Here is an 8,081-nt window from a genome sequence, read left to right as displayed (position 1 = left end):
AAGATTTTTTTATTTATTAGAGAGAAAGAGAGAGAGACAGAGACAGAGACATAGACAGAGGGAGGACCGGGCTTCCTGCAAGGAGCCTGACCCTGAGATCACACCCTGAGCCAAAAGCAGACAGTCAGCCATCCAGCCGTCCCTAATTAACATTTGTTGAATGAATTCAAAGGTAATAGCTATTTTGATTCTCATACTCAGCCTCTGGTCTAGAATATGGCACTATTACTGAGAACTGGCTGTAAGATATTTACAGAAACAACTACATGCTGAGTCAGAATTAGCTTTCCGAAGCAATTAATTCATAATTGATTTTGCAAATTAATAAATAAGTAGATTTCAGTGTGTAAAAACAGATAAACATTTTAATTTTGTTATAACCTGTAACTTGTTACTCTAACTTAAAAGCAGTTAATAGGTAGGAAGATTTATGGCCAACAGGTTAGCCAAGATATTTTTTTTTTTTAAGAAATTGCATGAATGGCAGCCCCCGTGGCGCAGCGGTTTAGCGCCGCCTGCAGCCCAGGGCGTGATCCTGGAGACCCTGGATCGAGTCCCACGTCGGGCTCCCGGTGCATGGAACCTGCTTCTCCCTCTGCCTGTGTCTCTGCCTCTCTCTCTCTCTCTGCATCTCTATGAATAAATAAATAAAATTTAAAAAAAAGAAATTGCATGAATGTATTGCTTCTGAAGTTCCTGTAGTATTGTAAAGAAATAGGAGTTATGACTATCCAAAGTGAATGAAGTATCTCTTACAACTCAACAAAAAGAAAACAAACAACCCAGTTAAAAGTGAGCAGAAAACCAGCCTCACCAAAGAAGATATACAGTTGGCAAATAATCCTATGAAAAGATGATCCACATCATAGGTCATTAGGGAAGTGCACATTAAAAAAATGACTAGATATGTGTGTATGTATTAGATTAACTAAAATTGCAAACATTGGCAACGCTAAATGCTAGCAAGAATGTGGGGCAATAGGAACTCGCATTCTTTGCTAGTGTTAACACAAAAACCTGTTCACGAGTGTTTATTGCAGCTTTATGTGTAATTGCCAAAAGTTGGAAGCAAAAGATGTCTTTAAAAAGAGGAGTACTTAAACTGTGGTATGTATGTATAGCAGAGTGCTATTCAGGAAACAAAAAAGGGAAGGGAGGAAGGAAAGAAAGAAAGAAAGAAAGAAAAAGAAAGAAAGAAAGAAAGAAAGAAAGAAAGAAAGAAAGAAAGAAAGAAAGAAAGAAAGAAAGAAAGAAAGAAAGAAAAAAGAAAGAAAGAAAGAAAGAAAGAAAGAAAGAAAGAAAGAAAGAGAGAGAAAGAAAGAAAGAGAGAGAGAGAAAGAGAGAGAGAGAGAAAGAGAGAGAGAGAAGAAAGAAAGAAAGAAAGAAAGAAGAAAGAAAGAAAGAAAGAAAGAAGAAGAAGAAAGAAAGAAAGAAAGAAAGAACGAAAGAAAGAAGAAAGAAAGAAAGAAAGAAGAAAGAAAGAAAGAGAGAGAGAAAGAAAGAAAGAAAGAAAGAAAGAAAGAAAGAAAGAAAGAAAGAAAGAGGGATCCCTGGGTGGCGCAGCGGTTTGGCGCCTGCCTTTGGCCCAGGGCGTGATCCTGGAGACCCGGGATCGAATCCCACGTCGGGCTCCCGGTGCATGGAGCCTGCTTCTCCCTCTGCCTGTGTCTCTGCCTCTCTCTCTCTCTGTATGACTATCATAAATAAACAAAAATAAATTTAAAAAAAAAAAAAAAAAAAAAAAAAAAAAAAAAAAAAAAGAAAGAAAGAAAGAGAAAGGAAGGAAGGAAGGAAGGAAGGAAGGAAGGAAGGAAGGAAGAAAGAAAGAAAGAAAGAAAGAAAGAAAGAAAGAAAGAAAGAAAGAAAGAAAGAAAGAAGAGAAAGAAAGATTATCAAGCTACGTAAAGGGAATTTAAATTTTTGATGGTAATTGAAAGAAGCCAATCTGAAAAGATAACATACTGTATGATGCCAACTGAAATATTTTTTTTAAAAAAGGAAAAACTGTGAAGATAGTGAAAAATGATCTGTGGTTTCTGGGGGCTAGGTGACAGGGGGAGGGGAGAAGGATGGGGGAGCATGAGAGATTTCTAGGGTGGCACAACTATTCTGTATGACACTAATGGTAGATATATATCATCATGCATTTGTCAAAACCTATTGAATGTGTCGCACAGTGAGTGAACTCTAAAGGAAACTAGGAACTTTAGTTATTAATAATATATCAGTATTGCCTCTTTAATTGCTGTAATTGTGTTACGCTACTGTAAGACGTTAACAGTAGGGGTGACTCTATGTGGAAACTCTCAGGCAATCTAAAAAAAAAATGAATAAAGTCACTTTCTGCCCTTTAGAAATTAGTGTTTTACTTATTGCAGGAAATGGCGAATTACTATTGTTACATCACAGAAACACACACACAGAGGTCTATGTAGGTTTCATTGAGCTGGTGTATAAGCTCTAAAACTGATGAGTTGAAAAATACTAAAAAAAAAAAAAGGATCAGCATGTTCTGGGTAACAGTCAAGATTCCACTGGCATCCAAGAACTGTGGAAAGCATATTTTTCTGTCCAGTGGTTTGCTGTATCCCACAGAACACAAGAATGAGTCTCTCAGTCCAATTAAAGCATTTTGCCATGGAGCTAGCTGTTGAGTATGCTTTTCTGGGACTACATGATAGAACTGAACTAATTACTTCTTTACAAAAAGAAGAAGCCGTATCTACCTGATAGTTTTCATAATTATGAAACAGAAGGTTTACTCTTTTGCTTAAATTACCTGGGTGATATTCATATATTAGTTCGGGCTTGTTTTGCACATATAGGATTGTGTGGGCACATGGGTGAATGTGCGTTAAGGACCAAGGAGCTATGCCCACATCCAGGAAACCCCCCCCCAGGAATAATGCTGATAATGGAGCTGAAGAGAATTTTAGAAATATAGTCCTTGAAATGGAGGAAATTGAGGAAAGAGAAGAAAGACACAGATAATCTGTAATACACATAATGTAGAATATGTATAATAGGTAACATAATATGTAAATACAATATTCTGTACATTATAGATATAAAAATTACATATGGTAACAATCTATTTTATATTATATAATATATAAATGTGTATATTTCATATGCTTCAAGTTCATAATTTCTTTCTGACATCTCAAGGGTATTTGCTAGGGGAAAGTCGAGATTTTGAATAATTACCTTTGGCCTCAACTATCCTCCAGTCAAAGTTAATGTGAAGATATCAGACATACAGTTCATCCATTCATACATATAGTACACACAGTTCACAAGTATTAGGCTTTTTTTTTAACATTCTACCATTTGATATTTTATTGAGGGATTCTTCTTTTTTTTTTTTTTTTTTGTTTAAGATTTATTTATCCATGAGAGACAGAGAGAGAGAGGCAGAGAGACACAGGCAGAGGGAGAAGGAGGCTCCATGCAGGGAGCCAGATGCGGGACTCGATCCCAGGACCCTGGGATTACAGCCTAAGCCAAAGGCAGATGCTCAACCACTGAGCCACCCAGGTGCACCTCTGCCTTCCCTTCTTAATAGTTACAGATTTTACTATTCATTTGGTTTCAAAGAATCCATTCCCTGTGACCAGAGGACATCTTGTGAGATTTCAACAATTCTGAGTCACTGATTTGACCTTTTTTGCGTGAACTGTAAACCAGCTCTTCTCCATCTTTCAGTTTTGCAAGTAGCTATTTCAAATGGTTTTTATTTTTAAAATTTTTTAGAAGTAATATTAAGCAAAATTTTTAAAGATTTTATTTATTTATTCATGAGAGAGAGAGAGAGAGAGAGGCAGAGACACAGGCAGAGGGAGAAGCAGGCTCCATGCAGGGAGCCCGAGGTGGGACTCGATCCCGGGTCTCCAGGATCATGCCCTGGGCCAAAAGCAGTGCTAAACCACTGAGCCACCGGGGCTGCCCCCTCAAATGGTTTTTGATGTAGGTGAGGTCTATGTTACAATTTCATGAAACCAAAAGTAAATTTTAATGCAGCATTTTATTGACCTTAACTGCCTAAATGTACAAGTGTCTAACTATTATTGTTTTCTGGTAAGTGACAAAAATTCCTTGCAACTTCTACTCTTACTTTCAACTTAAATAAGAACCCCTTCTTAATAGATTAAGCTCTAAACACTTTGGGTATGATGATCACACAGCATTATATGCTATTCTCTCTGGATCCAATACTATTTTATATATTTTAGCACTCCACCAAAATCTTGTTGTTTTGTTAGGACTTTTTGTTAGGACTTTAGCGCATACAGTTTTCTTTAAAAATATGTTGACATTCAGGTTTGAATTTTAAACAGTGGGGAAAACTGTAGATGTAGTTATATAAATCCGTAAATGTAATTATATATGCAAAGAGAACAATCTGCTTCCCTAGTTAGAACCCTGTTGTAAAAACTCATTAATGTTTAACAAATATTTTTACTATCTAAAGCCTAACTACTAGAGAAATGCTATTAATCATATTAACACTATTTATGGTAAAACATTACTCATCTTGTTTGATGAAAGGTAGAGTTTTTGACAGTCTCCAGAGTGTCATCTGATTATGATCATCATCATTCAAATCCGACAGATATTGACATCCATGTTTCAAGAACATACAGCTCCTACTTACTGACACATTCTTTATAACTTTAACAGAAATGTATGAGAGAAGACAGTATCTTAGATGTCTATGACAAAAAGGCAATCATTTTAGAGATAGATCAGCAACATTTCTTCCAAAACAATGCATTCTTGTCTAAGTTAAGAAAAAGTCATTTGGGCTTCTATTTTATAAATGGTTCCCCTGTGAAAAAAATAATAGCAAAAACGTTCCCTGAGTTCACTGGAGTAGAAATCATGGAGAAATTCAAAGGAGCACATGAATTCCTTCCTAATACTATCCAGAGAAGTAACAATGCTAATTTAAGGGGAAATTTTGAGATTTTAGAAGTTAGTTGATATTCAATTATAGTCTGATATAGAGAAAGGTGGGATTTTTCAGTTTTATGGAGATATAATTGGTAAAGTCATAAGATATTTAAAGTGTACGTAATAAATAAATAAATAAATAAATAAATAAATAAAGTGTACATAGTGATGATTTGGTATATGTAGACATTGAGAAGGGATTCCTTCCATCTAGTTAATCAACACATTACAACACCTCACATATTTCTCTTTTTTTTTTGGTGAGAACATTTTAAGTTCTATACTCCGAACAAATTTTAAGTATACAATACTGGGTTATCAGCTATACTCACTGTTGTACATTATATTCTCAGACTTTATTAATCTTATTGCAGAAAATGTATACAGTCACATTTAATATACATGCTTTCTACAGCATTGAAGCAGGGAGTTATTAAACCTGGAATAATTTCTGTCAGTCAATTTTTAAAATTCACCTTTCCAGGTTGCCTTGATTTGCTTTAGTTTGGTGCATACATTTTAAGGACCAGTGTGTCCCTGACAATGTTTTATGTACTCCATGTTTGAATATTAAAAAAAAAAAAAAAAAGGGAAGGCATGAACTCTACTAGTAGATGGAGACACAAATAATTGTTTGCTAATGCTACAGGCCAGGAATTGGCAAACATTTGTAAGTCCAGACAAAAATTAGTATTTGTGAGCCATATTTTTCTTGTCACAACTATTCAGCTTCACTATTGTAGATGAAAAGCAATCGTGGACAACACAAAGGATTGAATATAGTTATATTTGAATAAAACTTTATAGATAATGAAATGTGACTTCATGTAATTTTTATCAATCACAAATATCAGTTCTCCTTTTGATCAATTTCTAACTATTTAAAATGTAAAATCCATTCTTAGATTGCAAGCAATATATAGGTGATGGGGTCGATTTGATCCTCAAACTGTAGTTTGCTGACAATATAGACGTGTATATTTTAGAGATGTAAAAAGAGTTTATGTAATTCAGTATACACATGAGATGATAATATTGAATATAGGAACAATTTTGTCATTATTTGAATTGGTAAGAGATGGACTCTTGGAGAAAGAGAGATGATTTGGCACTTGGAGTGTATGATTAGGAATAGAGGACAAAGAGTTGAAAGGCAGTAGAGATAGAAACAAGTTCTTAAGCAAAGGTTAAAAAGCAGAAATGTGTTGGTTATTAGGAACTTATCACCGATTTGGATTTTGAGAGTGCTTATCGATGATTTCTCACTTGTTATTTTACAAATTTCTTATTTATTTTTAGTTTATGCTGATGAGTGATAAAACTCATTTTAATCATTTAATATCAAATACAAATATGCTTCCAGTATATAGATTCATTCTAAAAATATCTGACTTTAATATTCATATTAAATATAAATATTGCATTTCATTTATAGAAATCTTTGTAGAAGGCTCTTTGTCTTTTTTACCATGGTTTGATCTCATCAATCTTTTTTCTGCTTTTGCCTCTAAAATAAAAAAAAAAAAAAATCTACCGAAAAGCAAACATGCATATAAACAGTATGAAAGTAGTAACTCTTCTGAGGTATAGTTTTAGGACAAACAACCCCCACTTGGCACGAGCTTCAAAGATATTGCATTTCTATTATGACTTCTAAAATGAGAACATGACAACTTAGTGAATAGAAATTCCTCTGTGAATATCATACATCCTGCATAAAAACTGTGTCTTTAAATAAATCTCTAAGCAATTGTTTTGAAAGAAAAACTCAGCAGTTGTATGGCACTGATAAAAATAATCAGCCAATTAAGAGAAATCTTACCTTCTTTCACCAACTGAACACAGCATCAGGTGAGCAAATCGAATCATGAGCCCCTCAAGGTGATAGCATTTGAGTTTTTATATTGTAAGTGGTCACGATGAAAAATTTTAATTCTCAAGTCTAATTTGTTAGTGCAGGATATAGAGAATATTTTTTCAGAACCTAATAGGAACACTAGCTGTAATGTTATAAAAAATGGTTTGGTAGTATCATACTTGAACAAATGTTTCCAGGCCAATATATTTATTGAAAGTAAAAGGATAACAAATTATTCATATTTTGAACAGCATGACTAAAGAGCAATGATAGATAGAATTCCTGTTTTCAGAAACTGTTTCATTTAAGTCTGTGCACAGCTATAAAATTTTTATGCCAGGTTTCACACCCATATAGCATGATCCAAGGGCCCACACTCATCATCACTGTGTGCAATATTCATTATTCCAGAAGTTAAGTTATACCAAGTAGTTCATCCATGTAAATTTTCCTTCTGAAATACTCACATAGCAGACATTCTGGGAATTTGCTGCAAACAGTACTGAATCTGATCAATTCCTGCTTCATTTACATTTTGAATTCTATTTGTGTTGAGAGAGAAATATTTTGAAGTTGAAATAATATGGTAAGAGTGTGAAAGTTGAAGAAATAAATGGTCTTAGCGAAAAGAGCAAATAGTATGTTGAGAAAAATGAAGGACATAATCTTCCCGAACATTTTCCAATCATTCAATAATTTCACTAGGGGGTAAGAGACATTCAAAATTCTATGATGATATAGTTGTCTGGGTGATATCAGGATGTTCTCACTGTAATACTAGGACTCTGAGTCACCGAGACACTGCAATGTTCTCCATTGGTGTCAAAGTACTTATGAAACTATTACTAGCTGATGGCCAGGCAGGTCAACTGTCAAGTCTTTCTGACATAAAAATAAGCCCAGCTTGAGGCAAAGAATAAAGATATTGTTAGCTTTTTTTTTTTTTTTTAACTACTAATACAGCTGTCAATGTAGTGTCCTGAGCCCATTTTCTTTTTTACCTTCTTGTAAAGAGTAGATTACTTTCTCAAGAAAATGATAAATGACCTAAAAATACTAACTTCACTTTAGTCACAGGATTCACATGTAGTAAGTATTCATGTATTTGTGCATGTGTTAATGATTTAGTCCCTTAAAAATAGATGCTTCTTGTTGATGTCTGTGGAAGTATTTGACTAATATATCTGAATGAATTTAAACTGTAGAAAACTGATCCTAAGTAGTTAGCACCAACAATCTCAAACCATTCTGGGATTATTCCAGATTTCTG

The 8,081-nt window shown here is 34.2% G+C and overlaps 1 long non-coding RNA gene across 1 annotated transcript; it reads right to left on the bottom strand.

Moving 5' to 3' along the window:
* Nucleotides 1-401: 401 nt before the first annotated feature.
* On the bottom strand, nt 402-7,507 carry LOC140610548 (uncharacterized). Its single transcript, XR_012012158.1, has 2 exons — nt 7,279-7,507; nt 402-633 (listed from the first exon to the last, which is right to left on the bottom strand). It is a non-coding gene; the product is annotated as an uncharacterized lncRNA (long non-coding RNA).
* Nucleotides 7,508-8,081: the final 574 nt, after the last annotated feature.

This window comes from Canis lupus, chromosome 2, assembly GCF_048164855.1.
Source record: "Canis lupus baileyi chromosome 2, mCanLup2.hap1, whole genome shotgun sequence".
NCBI lineage: Eukaryota > Metazoa > Chordata > Mammalia > Carnivora > Canidae > Canis > Canis lupus.
Note: the sequence above shows the minus strand (reverse complement) of the source record. Positions and strands in the feature narration are given on the sequence as shown.